Below are 26678 nucleotides of genomic sequence, written 5' to 3'. Positions count from 1 at the left end.
TTCATTTTAATTTTACAGATAATATTGTTACGTAAAAATATGAGTCATAGTTTTAACCTGTAAACATGTTTTTATTCTAATATGTTGTAGAGTTTACGAGAGGCCTCGATGTACCTGAGCGACCTTCCAGAACCGATGCGAGGGAAATCCAGTTTGCCTTTACCGTTTCGCCATCGAAGGTTTTAGATTTTTCGAGATAACGGCACTGGTATATAATAACGGAACTTTATTTGGAAGGGACAGTTAATTCTCAAGACCCGCGCTCGCGAATTTGTTACGTACGGATATAATAAATTATTGTCAGATAAGTTAATATAAATAAAGAAATAAATTAAATTCGTAAGTGTTATAAATATTGAACCTTTTAATAAAATCACAACAATATAAACAGATTGTATATGAATTTTGAAAGAACTGCACCCAAATCTTTTCCCACATGAGCGAAGGGCCTAGAATAATAATGTAGCTAATGCTATACTGGTGCTCTTAGTTGTACCTTTGGAATTTTTTTTTATAAATCAATATATTCTTATTTTGGGAAATGGTTGCCTACAATGTACCAACGATATCTTAAATTTGGATTTTTTTCAAAAAATATAAGTATTAATCAGCAAATGGTTAGGTACCATGTCATCATTAATTCAAGCAATTCATTATTAGGGGTAAGCCAATTCGATTTGGACATCCAAACAATGGATAATATTATGTGCAGACACGGAATACTGTTCACACTGAGTTGTACCTACGAATTTAGACACATATAGGAGCACACCAACGTAATTTTTTGATATATGCTGTAAGGAAACATTTTACTTTTTTACTACTGTTCCCTCAACACCAGCGAGCGCTCACGCGATACCTCCTTCACCACCGTACTGTCCCGCGTCGACAAACTACTACTGCTTCCGAAATACGAAAGAGTGATAGTGGGAATACTTAGCCTTAAATTTTTAGTATTTTATAAAATTAGAGATAAAATCCTACTCATGCACCATGTTTTTTTAATAATACTTTCTAATAACTGAATCTTTTTAGACCTATGAACAAAATTGAGATTCAAATTTTTAATTTAAATGTGTAGAAATCTACAAATAATATAATAAAGTTTATGCAGTCGCCATCTACAGGAGTATGTTGAAGTATACTAACCGTGACCATGTCTCCCATTTGAAACGTAAACTCTATATGCGTCTATATTCGTTGGTTGTGCATAGGAAAAAGAAATGGTGACTGCAAATTACAAGGCCAAAGGACATAATACTCTTTTAAAATTCTTCCAATTACGTATTTTACTTCGATAATCTTTTCACTAGTTTCGAACTATTGACTGAATAAAAACTTTAAAAGAAAAAAACATAGCAGCTACAGGAACAGTTTTATCAAATCGTTTAAATACATGCCTTATAAAATGGCAGTTTAGATTACAGACTAAAATAAATAATAATATTTACTTAAGTAAATAATGAAATATTTTGTGTAGTGTGGAAAGACTATGTGAAAAAAAATGTATCTATCTAGACGGTCAAAGTCTGAAAAAAACAAATCAATGTAGATCGACTTTATTGCATAAATAAATATAATACATTTATGGGAAGTGTTGACAAATGGGACTGGTATGTTAACAAATAAAGAATAAGAATTCGCGGAAGAAAGTGGTATTTTCCTATTTTTAGAAATATTAGCTGTTGTAAATGCTTACAACATATAATTGCCTTGCTAACAACATTATGTCATTATTAGACTTACGCTGTATCGCCTGAGTATATTTACAGCGAGAGTCTTTTACTAATCCAAAAAATCTTGGTAGACCATCTCTCAAAAAAAGCTCCAAAACGAATCCTCGCAACCGTAATACAAGATCCAATAGGAAATTATTAAAAAGAACTTTAATAGCAAAACAAAGGAAATGCGCAGTGTGTTAAACAAACGTAAGAAAAAAAAAATTGGAAAATGTAATTTAGGGTTACATGTGGAGTGTATGGAGAAATAGCATACCCAAATAAATCAATTTTAATTATACAAAATCAATACTATTATAAAAAAAAATCATATTAGTTTTTCTTTATGAAACTTGCCACAATCGCCATTTGGGACTTTGTTTTTAAAATAGTCTATATTTTAACAACAAAACATAATTTAAATATAATTACGTTGTTACATAACTTTTTATGCATATACATAACTTTTCCCATCAAAATTTAAAAAAAAACTTTGGCAGTGAGTTAAGGCACGGAGCGTTCGATGTTGGGATTAATGTTAAGAGACAAAGTTGAAAATATCGTTATAAGAACCAAAACACGGATACATATTGGTGTGGAAAGAATAGCACATATGAAGCAGATCTAGGCCGGACACGGGGCGAGGATGAATGACCCTAGGTGAACTAAACGCATAATGGAGCGACTTTATAGATGTCAGGCATATAAAGGTAGAGGAAGACATCCGACAAGGTGGAAGGATGATATAAACAGGGTTACAACAAACTATTTATACGGCACAAGATCGGGAGCACAGGAGACAAGTGAGGAAGGGGTATGTTCAGCAGTTGATGCTTAAGGTTGTGTAATCACGAAGATGATAGTTATAAACAATTAAAAAAAGTTATCCCCTGATAATTTTTTTTATTGTTCAAACCCCCTATTCTTAAACTGTATGCAAATAATTTTAAACTTACGTTAAAAAGGTAACGACACAAGTACTATAACCATCACAACGAAATATCACAACAGTATTTCTAATAGTAAACTGGTTACGTTAAACACCCTAGCAAAACATTACCGACGATTAGGATAAGAAAATAGTATGTATGTGCTACATTCGATGTATTATTATTTGCTTAGAGTTGCTGATAAAGAGAATTACTCAGCTGTCGCCAATTTGGCTAAAAATGAAATGACTTGTGCGATAGGTAGAATTGTAAAAATGTCAAATAAACATACAAAGTTGACTATTGCGCAACGTAGGCTGCAGGATGTTACTAAGTAACTAACAATAAGGAATATAGTTTAAACATATTTTTAGAAAATATATCAACATCCGATCTGAGTATAAGTTTAAACATTTTTATAATTGTGATGAAAACTACGTATATGTAAGAATTACTAAAACAAACTGATTCATTTTTATATGGGGACAATCAATTCAAAAAACTTCACTGTTTTACGACCTTAAAAAGTGCACAAAATATTTTTTAGAGTGTTAGTTAGATTCTACGTGAACAAAGCGAAATTAATCCTTTAGTAGCGTTTTGTTATACAAATACTCGTGTGGAATACAAAATGTATCCCGTCAAAATTTGTACTTTATAGTCCAGGGAAATGATCAAAATTTAACCGTGTTCAGTAAATCTGAATAGCCAGTTAGTCGACAAGTTTTTAAGTTAATATATACCTATAATAAGCAAACCTATACATTTTCTGCAGAAATTTTTTAAATTATTAACAATTAGACTCGAACTCGATTAACAATACAAATGGCGTATTCTAAAAACATTTCAATTAATTATTTGCTCCAAAAACAGCAAAATAAGGCAATTTTGCCTTATTAATTAATTATTATTAATTGTTTATAACTTAAAAATTAACTTATACTTCTGTAATTACTTCCAAAAGTGGGACTTAAAAAGCCCTCAAAATTTTTGCTTGACCCATCACTTAGTTTGAAAGTTATTTAAGTTTTGCACGGGCCCAAAATCCTAGTTAGCGTGACTTGAAAAATCACGAAGAGTGTAACCTTGCGGTTTACCGTAATATACATGATATACAGGGATGAGTGCCTTAAGAACCGGCAAAATAACGCAAAAGATAGAAAACATAACACGGTGTGAAATAAAAAGACATGAAAGTAGTAGAGATGAGAAATTATCGATATAAACCTATAATTTACTTTACATTACATTAGAATTATCGAAAATTTCCCACCTTTAGACGTTAGTTTATGAGCTGGTTGACTTCAGTCATAGTAATACGTATCACGTAATGTAAGTAAAAACAGTTTAAGTAGGAGTATTTTTTTATCCAAAATTAAAGTATTGATCAATAATAAACTATGATTTGAGACGTCGCATACACTCTTCTCAATACAGAATTATCATACCATGTTATTCTGTATTCGTCAACACAGAATTAATTATCAAATTACTACTAATTAAACTGTTTATTAACATTTGCTTTATTGCCTTCAATTAGTTTTTACTTTATCCGAAATTTAAAAAATGTTAATGTTCGACGCCATACTTGTAATATTATGACTGAAGTCAATTAGCTCATAAGCTAACGTCTAAAGGTGGGAAACTATCGATAGTCCTAATAAAATGTAATGTAAATTAGAGGTTTCTAACGATAGTTTCCCACCTCTACAACTTTCATCTCTTTTTATTTCACAACGTATTATGTTTTCTATCTTTTGCGTTATTTTGCCGGTTCTTAAGGCACTCATCACTGTATACATATACATAATACACTTATAATAATTTTATATAATATATTGATTTTTAACAACTCACGAACGACTGGATCGATTTGGCTAATTTTTATTTTAAGATATTTGTATGAAATAAATAAAATAAAATAAATTAAGTAAATAATACAAAATTAAATTAAATTATATAAAAGTAAATAAAATAAAAAATTATAAAAAAAAACAAACAAAATTGAAAATAATTAAAAAAATTATAAGGAAATATAAAAAATGGTAAAAAATTATATAAAAACTAGTGATTTTGCCCGACAGGAGATCTAATTAACTGCCATCTGTAGTCACTCATTACCTTTAAAAAATAAAAACTGTGTCTGGCATTTGGGGAGTGGACAAGTGAACACTTCTTATATCGCATTTAATTTTATTTTATTTAATATTGTTTAATTTTTTTAATTCTATTTATATTTTTTTAATTTATTTAATTTTGTTTAATTTTATTGAACTTTATTTACTTTTACCTATACTATAAATTCAATAGGATTGTCAGGGCAGACATTTTGTAGTTCGTTAACACTCGGTGGTAAGCGGCTATATATTTATTTCTTTATTAGCACACAAAACCACTTCTCAATTATCATTTTTGACGGTTACATCTGTTGGAAGTCCGAACTAGAGAAGGTACACTCGCCTTGTTGCGAAATGTATTATTTAGTACCGCTTGCAGCTTATCCGTGCCATTGAGGTATACCCTGAATGCCAATAGAGAGGCAGGCGGACATCGTTATTTCTTTTCGAAAGTAATATTCTTAATGCAATACGGCAACATTGTAAAAACTCACCCACAAATAACCATTAAATCTGGTGGGTGGTAGTATTTCATGAGCGTACCGTCGGGTAACATCATGGCATCAAAACCAACGTGCAGTACATCTGTTAATAAACAAAATAAAAAAAGGTGGTTATCTGTGAGAGAAAAGCAAATGATAAAATCGGTTTATGAGGGATTGCGTAGAAGATATCCAGATATACTTATAGAGGACACGCGACATTGTCTGGAGATTTAACGAAAGTATCGGCTCGTACGGTTTTCCGAATAATTCAAGGTAACAAACCTATCCAAAAACCAATCCATAAAGGACGTGCAAAAATTGTATTGGACGATAGTACGAAAAGTATAATCCGAAGAAAAGTTCATGGATTTTATTTTAGGAACGAACTGCCCACGTTAAAGGCTATTCAACGAGAAGTTAATGCAGACGCAGATGAGACTTTAAATAAAATATCCATGAGAGTATTACAAAGAACTTTACATGAAATGGACTTTCGGTATGTGAAGAGAAATCGGAAAAGTTTGTTGATCGAGAGAGACGAATTAGTGATATGGCGGAGAAAATATTTGCAAAAAATTCGTGATTTTAGACGACTTGGTAAAAAAATTTATTATACGGACGAAACGTGGTTGAATGAGGGTCATACGAAATCCAAAGTATGGCAAGACTCGAATATTAAAAGTGCGCGACAGGCTTTCATTGAGGGACTTTCAACCGGCTTAAAAGCACCCTCGGGCAAAGGAAGACGTCTCATTATAACGCACATTGGAAGTGATTCAGGTTTTTTACAAGATGGTTTAAATGTGTTTACCTCAATCAAAACGGGCAATTATCATGAGGATATGAATTCGGATGTGTTTGAAAAGTGGTTTTCGTCTATACTGACTCTTGTAGATCCTGGTTCGGTAATTATAATGGACAATGCACCTTATCACAGCCGTCGTATGGAAAAAATACCGACTTCTGCATCTCGAAAGGCAGATATAATAGATTGGTTAAGAAGTAAAAATATAGATTTTGATGAATCCATGATAAAGGTTCAATTACTTGATATAGTGCGCGAACATAAGAGTTCATACATCAGATTTGCAGTAGACGAAATGGCACGCGAGCATGGCATCACCGTATTAAGAACTCCACCGTATCAGTGTGAATTGAATCCCATCGAGCTAATATGGGCACAAATAAAAAATGAGGTAGCGCAAAAGAATACAACCTTTAAATTAAAAGAAGTAAATTATTATTAGACCAAGCGATACAAAATATAACCGCTTCCAACTGGCAGTCATGCATTAAACATACACAGAAAGAAGAAGATAAAATGTGGGACGTAGACACGCGTGTTAATGTTCTTATCGAGCCCATTATCATTACTCCAGGAGAAGACAGTAGTGATAGTGAATTAACAACAGGAAGTGATTCAGAATAAAAATATTTCTTTAAAATAATAACTAATAGGTACAGTTCTAGAGATTTTTTGTTGCTACATTCGGAGACTACCTGTGAGATCCTTCGTCCTACCTGGTTATAATTTTCTAAGTAGGTATGTACCTAATAACTATATTATTATTATTATGGCAAGTTTGTTTTTCACAATTGTAGTTTACATTAGGTTGCTGGGTCTAGAATTATTATTTTCTGTAAAGAAGTTGGTATTTATATGTGAATATGAATTTTATTTAAAAAAAAAATATTGTATATTCTACCGATCTCAAAGTCGATCACAAAGCGACTAAGATATTTCGAAACTATTACCTATTTACAAATTCATTCACATTTACTTAAAACTCATGTAGAAATTGATTGTAAATAAAAGTTCAAAAGAAAAAACAAGGCTGTTTCGGGAATTCTATTATTTCCATTTTAATCGTATTTAACTGGAAATTTCCAGGTATTATATTTGTGTTCTTGGAAATTGCTCAATTTGAATGCTACGTCGTGTTTAGTTTAAAACGCATATTATGACTAACGGGTTTTTCAAAAGGTTAATCTGACAATTCATCTACAGTTTGATGTCTTAACGGTGGAACATTTTATAAAAAGCAGTGGAAGATATTCTATTGGGGAAATGCAAGGCGATACAATAGTTATTAGTTATTCTTACGTTTACTACTAAAAGTTTCGTTTATATTTTTAAGTTATTTTCTTTTTTGTTTGTTATGAATTTAAGATATTTATAAATGATAGGTTTTGTTTTTTACAAATTATTACGAACCAGAAGTATATTCGTGACATTTCATTATTATAAGGGAGAAAGTTTTGGATTTAAAATATAATGTAATTTAGCACCTCGACACCGTAAGGTACAAAAGGACGGCTTAAGTAAGTAAGTATAATTTAGCATTTGAGATGTTGTAAAATAAACATGTACATATTTGTTAAACTAAAAATAATATAAATGAATGAAAATATTGTGTGTACATCTGGATTACACAATTAATTGTTAAGACGTAATATTTTGAATATAATATTTTTACATAACATTTTAACAAAATATATTTAACATAAATTAACAATTTTACCGTTGACGCAAAAATATTTTTATGTGCAAGTTTCCTATTATTTTCCTTATTTTAAAAATATACACGCCTCCATTGAACTACACGCGTCTCTCATCTCGGACCCCTCGAGGATCTATCATTTCTAAGCGATAACCTGACAATCCTATTGAATTTATAGTATAATTATGAAAAAATTAATTACTGATGAAGTAGTAAAATCATCATTTATTAGAGGGTGATTTTCACGTTTTTCCAAAAAAAAATGGACCAACTAAGCAATTAAAAAAAAAACAAAAATAAAGCTTTTTTAAATACTTTAAAAAGTTTAAATGGGTTTTCCCGAAAAGTGCTTCATTTTTTGGATATTTCACGTTGAAATATTCGATTTGGAAATTGACAAATCAAAACCTACTTTTCATGAGATACAACTGTGCCTCTACTGGGCCTACAGGCTTCATAGGTACACCACTTTTGTAACAGTATTTTTTGAGTTATTTGTGGTAAAATGTGATTTTTATTTTAAAACATGAACATTTTCATTCGCAAATAACTCAAAAATATTGACTTTTGGAAAAACTCTAGAGAATTAAAATTGCTTAGGATTAGTCAATTTATCCATTTCCGGACTTATCTTGAACGTATGTTTTTTCGTTTCCCTAAAAAGGGTGGCTTTCACACCTCGAGTAAAACCAATCCTGGTTGGTCTTACTTTAGTCCAAAAGTGCAGTAGAGGGTAAGAGGAACTTAAATCCAAATTTTCAAGCAAATCCGTTACATTACACGGGAACGTTACATTCCAAAACGGTCATTTACTGGAGTACTAGTGTTTACGCCGTTTCTTGAGAACCCTATTTTTTGACGCATACGCAATAGCTTTAAAACCATGCACAACAAGCACTCCCCATCCTTGACAAACTAGTGGCGTTACGCGCTAGCTCTCTTTCACTTTATCTTTGATACCTCGCGTTTTTAATATTTAACAACCCTAACTTGTGACCCATTTGTTCACAGGCAGCGATATATCATCGTATTAGAAAAAAAGCAATTAATTAGCAATAAAATATACCGCCAAGCTGGGCTCTGTAGCCTTATTCATTGCATGACTCTCGAGCACAACAGAGAGAGATGGAAACGGTTGAGCGAGGGAAGGCAGTGAATACTGTAGAATCCCTGAATATATATATATATATATATATATATATATATATATATATATATATATATATATATATATATATATATATATATACTGTTACGATAAATAATGACGTGTCATATGACTCAAAACTGTAAACATATTTATTACTAATATCTTTTCTATTCTAGTTATTTCGGCGCTCAGTTGAAAGACCTGTTTACCTGAATTATGATGAGTCACCCACGACTTGAAATTTCCAGAAGGAGGCCCAATAAAACTAGTCTGAGCGACCTTCTGGGCTCTTCGATGGGGTTTCGCCGCAATTCTCGAATAACGGGATTTTATATTTAAAGAGGAATTTTGTTTGTAAACAAAACAGTTAGTTTTTGAACATCGCGTCGCGTTTTAAAATGTAACGCACGTATTATAATAAATGTAGATAAATTATATAATTATTGGTGTAAAATAAATTAGTAATAAAGACTTTAATAAATTTGTAAGTGTTATAAATAGAACCTTTAATAATAAATAAAAACAAACAATTAGATTAATAAAAACATAACAATATATATATATATATATATAAAACTTCGGCAATAAATTCCTTGCGGTTAGCTTTTTGGCCGATATCTAGGTTTTGCGGGGGTATTTTTTGAGCTAGAGGATGAATGGTTAGCTTTTGGGGATTGGTTATCCAATCAACAGCAATTAATTAGCAATAAAATATGCCGTCGCGATGGGCCCTGTACCCCCTTTACTTGCCGAGATATAGGTATGTCTTGCTAGCTTTAAACTATAGTGTTGGTCTAAATTTGGCCTTATAAAATGTTTATGCTAACTTTACAGACATTCCCCGATACCATGCGGCGAAAACCTCCTGTGGATGGAACAGATCCTATGATGACAAACCTCCTACGTCAATTATTTTTTATCAGGGAGTGAAAAGTTCACATTAATAATAATAAATTGCCTTTATTTAGTCTGTAAAAATTTACAAACACGAGATACATGAGGCGAAGTCTAGCTAGAGCTACTCCACTTAACCTCAAGTTTACAAAGTTAATTTGGAATAAGTAGAAAATGAAAAAAGTGATTTATAGTTTGCCACTTGGCCGTCCGCATCGAGTTGCACGACTAGCTTTTGCTCGACAATACGCACATTGGGGAATTAATGATTGGAGCAAAGTGTTATTCTCAGATGAATCCCGTTTCAGCCTAACTGGATCCAATGGACGTGTAAGAGTTTGGAGGAGAACCGGTGAACGATTTTTACAAGCTTGCATTGCTCCAAGAATGCCATTTGGTGGAGGCTCGGTCATAGTTTGGGGAGGTGTATCTTCCGACTTCCGCACAGAATTATCCTTCATCGACAATGGGTCCTTAACTGCACGAAGGTACATTACAGAGATTCTGGAAGAACATGTTATGCCCACCATGACAGGGCTTGGAGAAGACGCAGTTTTTATGCGGGACAACGTGCGACCGCAAGTTGTCAGGATCAGTATGCAATACTTGGACAAGGTTGGAATTACGAGCTTACCCTAACTAGCTAGATGTCCGGATCTGAATCCCATCAAACATCTCTGGGACGATTTGAAAAACGTATTTAAACCCATACACCTCCTCCTAACAACGCATAGGAGCTTAAGGATCTGTTAGTGAGAGAGTGAAATAACATATCACAACATGTAATCCGGAGAAAAATTGAGAATATGCCCCGTCGTCTGCAAGAGGTTATTAGAGCAAGGGGAGGCAATACATGATATTAGTCAATGAAATACCACCGATGTTTTACCACGTTCTGTATTTTTCATTTTTTCTTTCCTATGTCTGTTTCAACAATTTGGTTAGTTTTCTGCTTTTTCAATAAAAACAATAAAAAAACCGTTTTTTCTTTCTTTCAAAACAAACATTGATGACAAATAAAAAATACATTAGCCTAAAAAAAAGGTTATTACTGCACCAGATGCAAAAATATTCAAGAAACTTGAAATTTTCAAGGTGACCCGGATTTTATGATCGCGAGTGTATTAATGATTTAATTTCATCAATAGTGGCCATTTTAAACGAGAAAATAATATCTGTTTTGAAAATATTTGACTGATACCATTGGGTTGTTTCAGGACAACAATTTACAGGGCTAAAGACAGATAAAATAATTATTTATAGAGGAATTTAAAAAATTATTTTTTTTAGAGTTAGAGCATAATTGGTTCATCAATTTTATCATCTCAAAGCATTCCGAACAGTTTTTTTTGTGTTCTATAATATTGCATATTTTGAAGGTTTTATTCTTCATTATCGATACATTCTGTATTTTATGTCTTCTATTCTGTGAAAAATATTAATAAATGATTTCTGCAACTCGAGCTTCCAACTTCTGAAACCATTCAGTATAGATATGTTCTATATAAAAAATTAACGTCTTTAATATGATAACGTTCCTGAGATATCGCTGCAACTTTTTATAGATAATTTGAATAGTGTATCAAAATATAAGTTATTTTGAAAGTTTCAAATGCATTAAGAAATTAAAATGTAACTGATCGTTTTGGTTGACAAGTCACGAAAATGTAAGCTACAAATAAATTATAATTAAATTAAAGATCACTATTATTATGTAATATATTTGACATACCTTCTTCCATTAATTCTTTATATTAAGGTCACATTAAATTAATATCCTATAGGGTTATAATATTTTTAGTGTGCACCTATTTTTATATATGGTCATTAATCAAGGTCTAGACGTAAATCGTGATTCGCGGCAATGCCTGTACCTCATTAACGTCAAACCCGACTAAATAAACCCCATAAAGCAATTCTTCCAAAAATTATATACTTGCGAAGACGTTTTAGGGTAGAATGATCGTTCAAGAAAGAAAAAAAATAAAAGACAACGACAAAACATTTTTGACTGATTCCCGCACATTATAAGTAGCGCTCTTCACCACACACTCATTACTTATATACAACATTTTATGGATCTATTTGTTTATACGAAAATTTCACAAAAACATTTCCACAAAACACTTTTTTTCGCAGGTCCGGTCTTAATATGGACCTTCCTTATGTTAGATAAGGTAAAAAGAGGAATTGCCATTTCTAGCCTATTTTTTTAGCTTTTTCATGACGACTTTCTTATTGGGCATACGATAATGATGTATTAAGAGTCATACAAAATATTGAAAGAATTTTACTAAAAAATCAATATCAAGTCAATCAATTCAATCGTTTTATATAAGCCAAGCTTAAATACCAACTTTATCCTGTCATTTACTGAGTACCACATTTACCCAGACAAATTATTCTTGATTTCTAAAACTATTTCAAAAATACTTTCGATTCTTTAGCCTATTTAGTCTGTATCACTATTTTGTTTATCTAATGATACATTTTTTTGTTGAAGTATTCAAAAACGTGTTACTTAAAAAAAAATCTAAAAAACTGCAGAAAATATTGTATCTTATATTTTTAGAGGTAATTATGACTTTCACAAGAAAAATTCTAAAAGCAAACGACGTGATTTAAGTTTTTGCCGTATCTGATCTGCCATCTGTTTAGCCTCTTCACATTTAGACAGAAATACCCTAACGATTGCTTAGACGGCTCAATCTCTCTCTTTTCGGGTTCTCAAGATATTTCATTTTTTGGTGTGCTTATTGCAGACACTTATTCTTTCTTTTTTTATTTAAACAAATATACCCGCATCAACCACTAAGGGTTATTAGCGGGGGGACATACACAAACAGTAAGATACATATTGTTACATAAAAAAAATATTTTTTACAATCTGGTATATAGTTTAGTCATTTTAAGATAACTTAATAAAGACTGTAAATTTGACGTTAGTATACTTTTTAAATTATCACTAAGGGCACACGCGATTCTTTCGTTCTGGTACACTGGACACTCAACAATTATATGTCACTGACAACTGAGTGTTGCACTTGGTACACATCGGAGCACCCTCCTGGTTGAAGATATGCTTGTGTGTAAGGAAAGATACTCCTATGCGACTCCTATTCGGAGTCGGTTGATGATGAATTGGTCTTTTCTATTATTTGGTCTTAGAAAAGGAACATAATTTTTTAATGTCACATTTTGGTGCTTGAAATGGGTCTCTTCTAGGCATATGACTAAAGGAAGATATTCGTGTATAAGAAGCTTAATGGATTCTATATGTGTAAAATAACCGTTGGGGTTCCACTGTAATATGAATGTGCTGGCCATTAACTCTTTATGTGTTAACTATTTATTGTTGAGAACTTGATTCTTAGTCAGTTTCGTTAGTAGAAGGACTGTTGAGAAGCAGTTTCTTCTTCAATCTGGTGATATTGTTTTTTAAAGTTTTATTTTGTATTTGAGAATATATAAAATTTAAAATTTCTTTTATTTCTTGGCTTTCATTTGAATAATTTTTAACAATGCGTTCAGGATGTTTTGAGTGAAGGGAATTTGCCAGAAAATCACATATTTAATGAAAAGTAAGTGTAAAGGAAGGGTTTCTATTTTCAATTTTTTCTTTAATTTGATTTAGAATAATTGGAATATCTTCTTGAGTTTTATGCTTTTTCTTAGGTTTTTGAGTATCGGGAGGTGGTAGGTCGTTTTCAAGAATTTCAGGAGAGGATATTTGTCTTTTAGTTGCAGGAGTAATTTCAGTGGTTTTTCTATCGCTTTCAATTACTAAGGAATTATCTTGGAATATTTTTGGTTGATTCAAGATTTGTAATTCATTGTTTGAAGACTTGTTCAGTCAGAATCGTGATGTCCGACAATCTTGCATCTGGAGCAGTTTAAACCATCTATGGAAATGTATAGTCGATATGATGTATTGTAGAATGAGATTAGAAATGAGTCAGGAATTGATGCATTTTCTAAAGGACTTATGAACATTTGCCTCCTAAAGCTGAGTACGTGGCTGTATTCTGAGTCTTGCATGCCTACTCGTAGAAACGTCATGTTGGAGGCGGATTTTATACCCATAGTTTTTAAGTGCTCTTCAATTATGCTATTAGGTATAGTAGGACATACATTAGATATGATGAGTCTCTGGGCAGGGGTTATAAGTCTTCTTACTTCAATCTGGTTACCATCAATATTTATATATTTGTGGGAGCTAAGAAATTGATCAACTACATATTTAGAAGAGAGGTAGATGCAGATGCGGTTGTTTGCTATTTTGGATGCCCAAACAACATTTTTGGGCTGTACTATTGATCCAACAGCTTTTATATATTCGAAAACTTTTATTCCTTGTATGGTTGAAAGTATAATACCTTGGTCTTTTGAAGGATATTTGAAACTGTTTAATGCATTGGAGTAAGATATATGTGACGTAGTGGGTATATTTCGTGAGGTAGTAGCTGATTCCGGTTCATCCATCTTCCCGCTGAGAATTTACGTACATTGGCACAGAGGATCTGAAGCCGGACCTAGCCACTTAATAAAATTGAACAGCAGCCTAGCCTAATTACTTGTTAGAAGCAAGAACCAGCAAAAAGTTGTTGTCGATAATCGATAAGTTGAATTGAAATCGATAAAATATTTTGCCTTTTAAACTTCTGATTTTAAGGTTATTAATAATGCAGTTTTGTACTCACTGAATTCTACGATTTTCAGTACACTGTCACATTTAACTTTAAGTTGCAAACAGTATAAAAATTAAATTATATTTTTAATTTTAACTACCAGTAATTAACAAATTTGTCAGAACCGATATAAAGCTGTATGATCTGCTAGATATCGGGGCCGGACTCCGACACTTATTCTATTTAATTAAATGCTTTCATTTTCTAAAAGTTATTCCTATTTATTTTTCATGATGAATGAATGAAGATGAAACATAAAAGATATCTAAAATGCCTCAATACAATCCCATAGTACTTTTCCAAACTGACACGGTATTGGAGTTTGAACCAGGTAGACTGCTGCTGGGGGACCAAGAAAATGACAACCAAATGGAAAACACAAGGTAAAGCCATACCAATATGTAAGTCTCAGGATCGATAAGGAGTCCGAGATAGAATTGAACAAGCCGCACCGGAAGCCCCATTACCAACTCGATATTGCAAGAGTTATTGCAATTGTATGGAAAGAAGTCTACGCTGAACACCAATGAACCAAAAGCTGTGACAACTATTTCTAAACAGGTGACCAAAATTCATACAGGTTGTCTGGAAATCCATATAGACAGTTGAAATATCATACAGCTAATTATGGATATACCAAATCCTACAATTGCAACCTGCAAGTCTTGTATATCTGACCTGAGTATCTAGGAGAAACCCTTAACCTTGACCTCACGACCAAGTGCCACAGGGAGTAGAAGAGGTTCTGAAACTGTTTCTTGTGGCATGAAGTTAAATATTGTATTTATATGGCATTAAACCGCAATTGATTGTAATACAAATTCTATTTTACGTTGTTCTTGACGTTAGATTTCCACTCCGGAGATCATTTTAAAAAAAGATTAGTATAGAAGGAGTTATTGTTGTAGTTGTTTATTAATCCAAGGCTACGAAGTAAGACGCTTCGTAGCCTCGATCTTGTAGCCATGTTTTGAGTTGAGAATTCTAAGGGTAGTGTTGTACACTCGAGTTGATATCAGATTCTGATTTTTGTGTGTTTATGTATTATGTATAATTGTAGATAATGTGTCTCTGACCTGTTAATTAATTAATGTGAGTGTTAGTTCTTGTTGCTGACTTCTTCTTTTAGTATTAGTAACCACAACCTAATACTTCTGTTGATGGGATTGCTACACATTTTTCTTCATTAAGTCATCATCTACAATTATCTATAAAACATGGATATTAGCCTACAACAGGAGTGTCAAACTCAAAATCTAACTTGTGCCAAATAAACAATGCTTAACTTTGGGAGGGCTGAAAAAAAAATCAATGTTCATAGAAACAAATATATTTTTTATAAATAGTACATTGTAATAAACATATATAAGCTAAATTATTGTTTACATCGTGATACTAGACATCTCTTCCCTCCTATTTCCGGAGAAATTTTATTGGCCGAAACTACTTTCAAAATTGACGTAACCTGAGCGTTATTAATACTCTAAAGTGGGATAGTTCCCGTTATTAATACAGATTCTGACTTATTTCTATTCATAACAGAAAATAATTCCTCACACTGATGGGTACTTCCAAACATGAAAATAATTTCAGATGCGGTTTTTCGAGTATTTTCAAATCTTGCGGGTAAATATTTGTAAAATTCAGGCACACCCACTTGAATGAGTTTTGCCTTCAAATTTGAGTGACACAGAATCTCAATCACTTCCATTTGCATATTACTTGGTACTGAGTCTATATTTATTGAGAAAATCGAAGAAAACAAACAAAATTTGTCTTCCTTCTTCTTCTTCAAGTGCCCTGTCCGTTGCGAACGTTGGCTATTAACATGGCAATTCTGATCTTGTTTGCGGCGCTTCTGAATAGTTCGACCGATGTGAGCCCGAACCACTTCCTCAGATTTTGGAGCCACGAGTGTCTTCTCCTGCCTGGCCCTCGCTTACTGTCTATTTTTCCCTGGACAATCAATTGCAGTAGACGGTACTTATCGTGTCTCAATATGTAGCCTAGATATTCAAGCTTTCTTTGTTTAATTGTATTCACGATTTCTTTCTCCTTTCCGATTCTTTGGATTACCTCTATGTTGGTGACATGTTCGGTCCAGGATATACGAAGAATGCGTCGGTACACCCACATTTCGAATGTTTCTAGTTTTCTCGTGAGCGTCTCCGTCAGCGTCCAGGCCTCCACACCCTACAGTAAGATCGGAAAAATGTAGCATTTAACTAGACGTAGTTTTAGGGGAAGAGACAAATCCCTGCTTGTGAGGAGCTTTTTCATATTGCTAAATGCTGCTCTAGCTCGTTCTATTCTCGCCTTAATTTCTGTGGCCTGTTCCCATTTTGCATTTACGTTGGTGCCAAGGTACACATAAGATTCTACATGGTCAATTAGTATGTTACTTATCCGTAACTGTCGAGCAGGCTGTTGCTTCCTGCTTATCAGCATCCACTTTGTCTTCTTGAAGTTGAGACTCAGGCCGTATTCCTCACTAACTGAATAAACTCTTTCCATTACCTGCTGTAATTCGTCTATGGTACTGGCAAGGATCACCGTGTCGTCGCCATATCTTATATTGTTCGTTAACTCGCCGTTTATTTTTATGCCCTCATTTGCATTTTCCATACATTTGTTAAATATTTCTTCGGAATAAATATTGAATAGGAGTGGGGATAATATACAACCCTGACGGACACCTCTTTTGATCTGCACACTTTTAGTGAGTTCGTTGCCAATTTTTGCTCTTGCTGTTTGACCCCAGTATAGGTTTGCCACAATTCGAATGTCCTTGTCGTCAATACCTGTCTTTCGCAGAATATCTATCAATTGTTCATGATTGACATTGTCAATTTGTCTTCCAAAGAATAAAATTTTTAAACCTTGTTTCAAATTCTGTTCTAAGATTTGAAATTTTTTCCGTGTGCTTTTTATCCACGAACTCTGTAACTTTCTCCCACATTCCCAGGATCTCCTTTATATCTCTTGTAGAGACAACGTCTTCCAATTCAGGCTCCTCTTCAAAACTAATTTTTCGTTGAACCACCGTATACTGCTGCGAATGTAGTTCGTCTAACTCCTCGGTTGTCAGCTCCTGAGACTGTTCCTCGACAAGTTCGTTCACATCTCTTTCATCCACCTCCAGACCCATAGATTTTCCAAGAGAAACAAACTCATCTACCACTGACACTTCGGGTTCCAGTCCTTCGCAGGCCCTTTCATCTACAGCTTCAGGCCACAGTTTCTTTCATGCAGAGGTTAAGGTCCTTGTAACACCTAGCCAGGCCTGCTCAATAATTCTTAGGCATATTACTATGTTAAAGTGGTCCTTCTAGACCTCTCGAAGGGTAAGGTTTGTGTTCTCCGTCACCTCAAAGCAGCGCCGAAAAATGTGCTTGGTATACAACTTCTTAAAATTAGAAATCACTTGCTGATCTATGGGCTGCAAGATAGGAGTGGTGTTGGCTGGTTGGTACAGCCTCTTTATAAACTTGGACTCTTGGAGTAAATCATCTTCGAGATTTGTTGGCTTCGATGTTGTTTTGCTGTAGATATTTTTTAACAGAAGGGCAAACACCAGGTTTATCAATTCCACAAAGAATTTCCTGGTGACCCACGCCTTTGGATTTGCCTTCCACATAACTGGCAGTTTTTCTTTTAAAATCTTATGTGACTTAAAGGCTCTGGTATTTTCTGAATAGTACTGTAGAAGAGGTTTGATTTTACAGTCACCACTCGCATTGGCGCAAAGTAGTAGAGTTAATCTATCTTTCATAGGTTTGTGACCTGGCATCGTCTTCTCCTCTGCCGTTATGTAAGTCCTATTCGGCATCTTTTTTCAGAAAAGCCATGTCTCGTCACAGTTGAAGACTTGCTGGGGGATGTATCCTTTGGCTTCTATCAGTTCGGAAAACGTTTTGATGTAAACCTCAGCTGCTTTCACGTCCGAACTTGCTGCCTCACCATGCCTGACGACGAAGTGAATGCCGGTCCTTTTTCTAAAGTTGTCAAACCAGCCCCGACTGGTTTTAAACGGGTCTTCCGATTCATCATTTGTGGAAGTGTGTGGGATCTACTTCAGCAAATCTTCGTAAATCGCTCGTGCCTTCTCACATATGATGTTTTGTGTTAAGGTTCCTCCAACTTATCAACAATACTAGAGCAGACAGACTGAGGTCTATAGTAAAAATTTACACAGTGTAAATTACACCGACATCGAGAGTCCATTTAATTTGTCGGTCCAAGTAATAGTCACGTACAGACCCGTAAAATGATCTTTATGGCAAGGCCGTAAAGATCTATTGCCAGGAAAACTACCTTTTATTTACAAAACAAATTAAAAGTAGTCAAATAAGAGGTATGCATTTGGATAAAAACCTCTGCGGGCTCGTATCTCAAAACACTCGTATATTAGGGCGCTCGTATATCGAGGTACCACTGTATCTTGATTTTTAGTTTGTACAAACATACATCTGAAGCTACACAATTTAATTTTTACAGGGGTATATTGTATTTTTGCTGAAGTTCAAAAAAGTCCTGTAGTAGTACCATACATCAGTATTAGCGTCAATTTTTTCCTTAAAAATGGATAAATCCTTGTCGCAACCATGAAGAAACACAGCTAATTGAGATATGCCAACAATGTCCGTCCTCTCATCACAGGCGATACAAAAACTTTCAAAACTAGATGATTTTGCTTTGATCTGATCACTTAAATTGGCGGCCAAGTCTGTAATTCTTTCCACAACTGTGTTTCGAGACGAAGAAATTGATTAAAAAGCTTTCGAATTTTCAGGACAAACAATTTGTGCAGTTTTAATTAGACATTTATTGATGAAATCACCTTCTGTAAAAGGCTTTGAGTGTTTAGCTATTAACTCGGACAAGAAGTGACTTGCATGTACCGCCTTTTCATTTTTTTGCAATACTTTACTAAATATTGACTGTTGTTTTCTAAGATTATATAACTTCGGTACCTCACGGGTACTAATGCAAATCAAAGAGAACTTCACAAATCAAGCGAAATATACCTTAAGCAATAATCATAACCACTTGTAAGGTGTATCAGCTGATGTGTAGCAGTTTGACGTTGATAGCTTAGTGTGAAACGCAGTCCATTTCTGCGAATTAGAATTTTACATTTACGCGCTTACAATTTAAAACGATATGCGGATCAGTTTATAAAAATAAAGTAGGTATATTATATACTGGTTATATGCTTATGTTATATGCTGGTTTCGTAACTAATTCATATTTCTATTTTATTTTTACTTTGCGTTGGATATATAGTCCGGCAGCTGGGTCTCTTTATGTATGCATGGAATGGAAGTCATGTTATCTCATGTAAAATTTTTTGCTGAACACGAATATGTAGGTTCCCTATCTCAAAAGGTGGTACCAATTTTTATACACAATTTTTTTTATAAATAAATTTTCAAGTTTGAATATTTTAATTTACAACTAGTCCCATCGTAAAGTATGGCTAAAAATATATTAAAAATGCTATATATAAAGTTCCACATGAATAAAAAAAAACCTATTTGGGCAATTTAATATTCAAAAAATGGAAGAAACTGTTTCATTGAGTTAAAAAGCAATAAACCAATAGCTTTTCGCCCCTGCAGAATCAAATGCACCCGGTTGGCTAGTACGTTGTCCACATTACACGTGCTTAGAGTGGTTATTCAAATTTTAAAATAGCTACTGCAGATTTAGCACGCGTAATGTCAACTCGAATCAGCCCGCCGTGCTTGTTGATTCTGCAAAGGCGAAAAGCTATTTGTTTCTTACTTGTTAACTCAATGAAAAAGAAAGTTTCTGCACCGCCACCTGTCAAATTAGCCAAAACAAAGCGCCAACTAATAAACAAAAACAGATTAAACTCCTTATATTATATTAATCTTTTTTGAAAACCATTTCCGCAGTGGAAATCGAAACATCAAAAACAAACGTAAAATGTAATTTTTATTACAATCAATTGTTTACTCCCATGTAAATACAATCTTAAGATTCCATTTGCAGCATGTTTGCTGGACAAGAATGGATGACAAGAGCACTGTATAGAGACCAGTGAAAGAGATAATGGGATGATCATTCTAAAAATGGATGGAATAAGGCATGGTAGATAAATTTCTATTCACATTATCTGTTGCGCTTTTGTTATGTCCAGTTAAATATCACCACAATGGGAGGTCAAACAAGCAGAAGGTAGAACAATTAATGCATCGATAATACAGCAAATCTGAAACTGCATTGTTCTCATAATTATAATTAGCTCACTACGATCAACCAAAATTAATTTTTAATTAATTGCTTATTTAATCCACTGTACTAATTTAGATTTTATTAATAAATACTTGACTGCCAATCGTGTTGGTAATTTAAACTTCCCCGGTCTGGCTTTACTCCGAACAGCGGCACTGGCTTCCATTATATTATATCCATTACCATCCAATTATTAATTTGTTTTCGTTCTAACCATTGAAATGCATTCAATTCATTTCCTCTATTTATTTAATAAGGTCAACATATGAAGTAAGTGTAAGCAGAAGACGGAAATATCCTCCCTGAAACAAATCGTTACATTCAAGATCTTGCTACTCAAATTGAAAATATACAGGATATGTGGTTTTCAAACGCTGAAAAATAAGATATAAATAAGAGTTTCACATTTGGTGATCGTAACGATTTTTTTTATGTTTTTTGAGAAGGCCGATCAACCATGCCAGTTATTAGTAATATTATAGGTTAGATGAGTTTAAAACGGTAAAAAAACTATTCTTCTTCCTTCTTAAATGCAGCTACGTTCCGAAGGTTATCAATCTTCCACTTATTAAAATCTTTTTCGTGTTAAAAGTTAAAAACAAATCTAATGAAAAAGAGTCTAGACGAGACACGTTCAACTTCTTTTGGTTACTTTTGTAATATATAATCGTAAAGTGAAATCTCATTTGACTAAGTGTCCTATTTTATTGTTTATTAAAGTATCTACAAAACATTATAAAGCATATGGAAATCTGCAAACTAAATAAATATCCAGGTATACTTTTCTCACAGAGTTATGTTGTATGTGGATCCAGGTTTTTTTCTGGTCACGGACGGTGTTTATTCGGCCGGCTACGCATCAAAATACTTTATAGCTTATCCTCTTCTGGCAAGTTCATCAGCTCTGTCATTGCCGTGTATTCCCTAATAACCTGGGACCCATACCAGTGTGACACTGTTATATTTCCACGTAAGCGTAGACTAAAGTCTACTTTAGGACCTCTGACAGTTCCTATAGCCGCATAACTGTGCATATTTTGATCCGCTAAGTTCAAAAGCCCTCACGTTTCTATAGCCATAGTAAATGTACTAAATCTGTGAATCTTAATGTAGTGCGTTTTCCTTGTCTTCAATATATTTATGCCATCTTTAGTCTTCATGGTTCTCTCTTCAGTCTTGACCCCTGGAGGAAGTGTGGTGGTCGTATGGTATCGTGTATAGTCCATCCCAATAGACTTATTTTTGTCTTTAGTCACTTCTATTACATCGTGCATAGATCTTTTGCAACTTCCTATGATCTTGGTTAATCCATCTTATTAGAGATCTTCCTCGTGGTGTTCGACCTTTTACATTTTTTTTTTCATAATATTTATGTCTGATCTCATGTCATATCCAAAATATTCTAATTGTTGCAGTTATATTTTGCTGGAGAGTCTCTTACTGATCTTTCTTTTTTTTCGAATACAATTATTTGTTGTATGGTCGGTCCATGGAATTCGCAACATTCTACTCCAGTGAAAAAGTTCAGTGGCATCTTTCTTCTTTCTGATTGTCTTAGTGTCCAAGATTCGCATCCATATGTCAGTACTGGAATTATTAAGGTGTTGACCAATCTCATTTTTAGGGTTTCTGAAATATTGGGGACGATCCATATTTGATCATCTTCCCCATAGCGATCTTGGCTCAATCGCATCTACGTGTTATCTCCTCTTGAATTGTTCTTGCGTTTGTGACCAATGATCCCAGATATAAGTAAGTATCTGTCTCATATGTTCTCCCTATATATTAAATAGTTGTGAAGATACTATACTTCCTTTTACTGCCGTCTAGTTCTAGGTGGAATTCACTCACTTTAAAGGATTCCGTGGTATACTTGTACAATTGGGTTATAAGGTTAATCAGATGCTACGGCACGCCAACTGCTTTTACTTCTTCTTTAAGTTCCATCTTCTATCGAAGGCTGGAAATCATCATAGCTATGCGGACTCTGTTGACTGCCGCTCTAAAAAGTTCTGCACTACTGCATTCAAACCGTTCCTTTAAGTTCTTAAACCAGGATATTCTTCGTCTTTTTACTATCAGTCATATCTTCTGCTTTTACTATCAGCCATAAATGATGCAATTGACTTTATCGAACGCCTTGGGATAATCTATGAAGCAGATGTATAACAGAATATTCTCTACCATTGGCAAATCCGGCCTGCTCTTTTATTTAGTATTGTATATAGTATTTCTCTTTGAAGAAAGGTTTTCAGCCTCTTATTGAACATTTGTAACATTATCTGGCTTATATGGGGATAAAAGAAATAGTTCTGTAATTGTCGCATTTACGAAAGCTGTATTTTTTGTGTATTGTTGTTATTGTACGAGTGCGTCCAATCAATGAGCCATTTCATGTAATGCCTTATTTATAATATCATGTTCTTTTGTTTCCCTGAGTATTTCTGCTGTTATCGTATCTGGGCCTGGAGCCTTATTTAATTTAAGTTTATTGATTGCCAGTCCTACTATGCTTTCCAGTATATTCGGTTCTTCTTTCATTTCCTCTAAGGTAGATATTTTTAGGTATTGTCGTCTTTATATACTTAGATCCTAGTGGTCAGGATTATCGTGTGTTCTTCGACTACCCTTAAAGTTCTGGTTTTTGTGGCTCTCAATTTTCTTGCATATAATGTTGTAATATTGTTGTTTGTGAGCCTTGCATCTCCGTTTTATTTTTTTGTTGATTTTTTTCTTTTTCGGTGTGCACTCCAGTTTGACACAGACTTTACGGTTAGTAATTAAATATTGTGACAAAATAATTTAACACGTTCACGCCGTTACCAGATACATGGGTCTGGTATAAACTTTACGTTCAACTGGTACTGAAATGTGGAGACCTCGCGCTAGCGCCGACAACAATAAAATAGCTATTTATGAATTAAATATTACGATATAGGTACCTATGGAATCGGCGTAATGTGCTTTATATTTTAGTTCTGTTTTAAGTTACCAGATGCCAGCACCTGGTAACGTCCCACAAAGAAACTTTTGAATCTGATAATGATCCATTTGAAAACTTGTCTGATAAAGATCCTGAATACACTCCTAGTGAAGATAGCGACAATTCTGATGGAGACGGATCCATAAAGTTGAACGAAGAAGTATCCAGTGATATAGAAACTGATAATTATGAATCGAAAAAAGAAATTGGTAAGAATAAAAGTGAATCTTATAATTTGATTCTCATTATCTTTATTTTTAGATGATGTTGAGGAAGATGTATGAACTAACATTCAGGAAACAGATAAATTAGATTTTGATGAATCCTACAGATTCTAAAATAAATATTCAATGTGAAAATATGAGCCCATTGGATATTTTTTGTATATTTGTATCTGTCGAGGAAATTTGACATAAATATGGCGTTAAATTATATAAACTATGTACCGTCAGCGGATATATCTATAAAGTAATGGTTTACTGTGGAAAAGAAAACAATATGATAAACAAAAGCCATTCTCAGAAAGTTGTACTGACTTTAATGAATAGCTTGTTATATGCCCGACGAACTTTATATGCTGATAACTTTTATTCGGGCATTCGGGACCTTTGCTAGTGTCATCTGCCCGGGTACCGGTTTCTGAACACGTGTTTCGCGGTACTAACACTGAGATCACGATATAGAGCACATTTTGCGTTTGTGCACGATTTAAATAGTATTTGCGGTATTTTTCGCGTAACTAAAAGCAAGAGAAAGATAATTAGTTAGAGGCAGTCAACAATAGAGATAACACCCCTGTCACCAAACGACAGTCAACAGGGGAGAGAGAGCGTCTGTTCTCATCGATAGACAACAGGCAAGAGAGAGTCTTTCTTGTTTGCTATCTTACAACCTTCTGTATTTCTAATGGAGTGGAGTTAAAATGTGAGTAGGAAAAGTTGGAGGATGAGAAATAATTGTAAAATTGTGGTAGAATGGTAGCTAGTAATACAACGAAAAAATGACATGATTTTTCGCATGTGAAAAAATTGAACATACTGGGGGCGGGCGAGAAGAGTTACGCCACTGGATAGGGTATCAAATAGTTACTTTGAGAACGAGGGTAAACCGGTATACATTAAGGACATTGTTGTAAAAACTAAGATAACTAAGAACTATTTAAAATCTAGAGAAACTAAAGTCTAGAGAAACTATGTACATAATATTTGGCAGAAAGTGCCACTATTGGTTAAAGGGTAACCTAGCTACTTTCTTTATTGCCCTAAGGTATTCGCCATTAGGTGTGGATACCCTAACAGTTCAAACAAGAGAATCTTTGCCTGGGAGCACTTCGATAATCTTTGCCAGAGGCCAGAGGAGTGGGGGAGTCTCTTCATCTTTAATTAGTACAACATCACCTATCTTTAAAGGATCAGTAGCGATGTTCCACTTACTCCTACTTTGGGTCATATGCAAATATTCCACCGACCACCTTTTCCAAAAGGTTTGATGAATTTTCGAGATATGCTGAAAGAGAGAAAGACGGTTCTATGCTATTTCTGAGAGATCTGGTTCTGCTGGACTTGTGAGACTTTTTCCTACAAGGAAGTGTCCGGGCGTTAAGACTGAGAGAGCTGAGTGATAGGTATTGAGTTTAAAATGGCTTCGATTTGACAAATTATTGTATAAAAAACTTCAAAGGTAAAACGAAGATTTCCTACAAGACGATAAAGGTGGTATTTGGCACCTTTAATCCCTACCTCATGCAACCCAAATTGAGAAGGGTTACGAGGCACTCCAAATTTAAAACGAATAGAGTTTTCAGAGCAGAAATTAGTGATCCTCTGCGAGAAGTTCTTACTTTTAAAGAGTTCGTTTAACACAAGAAGCTGATTGAGGGCACCATAGAAATTAGTAGCTTGTCTGACCATATAATCTCGGGAGCACTCCGCCTTGCAATAAATCTTTTAAGGGTGAGAATAAAAGCATCAGCTGTTAAGGCTGTGACAAGTTCGATATGTACACATTTGGTGGTCATACATATGAAGAAGGCTATTGTATTGTATATTGTATAACGGAGCCTTTCTAAGATGAGAAGATCGGATCATGAAAAAACCTCCGTAATCTACTAAGACCTTTTGGAAAGGTCTTGTCGAGAGAACACGATCGGGATGGAGATCTGCCATAAGTTGTGTTGACTTGGGTGTCATAAAACGGAAACATTTCACACAGTCGTGTATTATCTTCTTTGTTTGTCTTAGTCCAGAGATAGGCCAATATTTCGAACGAAAATTTGACAACGTGGTCAAGGCACCTGCATGTCCCAATTAAAACATGCATTTGTTTTATCATTAATTTAACAACTGAATGATTATATGGTAGTAGCAAGGGATGTTTCTGTTCGAAAGAGATAGGGGCAAATTCTAATCTACCACCTATATGAAGAAGTCCAGTTTTTTCAGAGAGGAAGGGGTTTAGTGCCCTAATAGTTTTATCAGAGATTATTTTCCGATGTTTTAACTCATGAAATTCTTTAGGAAAGGCCTGTGATTGTATGTACTTAACAATCACAGTGGTGGAGGAGCTTATTTCACAAACCTGCGGTGGTCCTAATTCTAAAGGTGAATTAGTATGTCTTTTTCTTAGATTTGAGAGAAAACGAAAAACATATGCCAGAGTTCTCTGAATTTTTGAGAATGATGAACATTTATTAAAAATGGTTTCAAGGGTATTATTCACTTGAGATATGTCAGAGGTTGTGCCTAGAGTGACCTGAGCGTATCTGAGTTCCAGTAAATCTCCCGTCCATTCTTTTATCCTGAATTGAGAGTAGTCTATTACACTGGAAACTAAAAAGGGGGGACCTTCGGTCCACAATTTTTTTAAATTTGACTGAGTGATATCTGAGGCTCTAGAGGGCAAATCTGCTACGTTTAAAGAGGATTACATGATGAAATAAAAAGGATTTACTTA

General features: G+C 34.0%; 1 protein-coding gene across 5 annotated transcripts in view; it reads right to left on the bottom strand.

Annotated features, from left to right (window-relative positions):
• PlexB (plexin B) overlaps positions 1-26678 on the bottom strand; it is a 560952-nt gene that overhangs the window by 77162 nt on the left and 457112 nt on the right. The window contains exon 1 of one of the 5 annotated variants that reach the window (XM_072546630.1): positions 2675-2773. The exons of the other annotated variants lie outside the window; for them this stretch is intronic. The gene's annotated coding sequence lies outside the window, so the exon portion shown is untranslated. Of the gene's footprint in view, positions 1-2674; positions 2774-26678 lie in introns of those variants that run through there. 5 annotated transcript variants of the gene reach the window in all.

The sequence above is a fragment of the Diabrotica undecimpunctata genome, chromosome 10, assembly GCF_040954645.1.
Source record: "Diabrotica undecimpunctata isolate CICGRU chromosome 10, icDiaUnde3, whole genome shotgun sequence".
Lineage (NCBI taxonomy): Eukaryota > Metazoa > Arthropoda > Insecta > Coleoptera > Chrysomelidae > Diabrotica > Diabrotica undecimpunctata.
The sequence above is the reverse complement of the archived record's forward strand: the minus strand, read 5'-3'. Positions and strand labels throughout refer to the sequence as shown.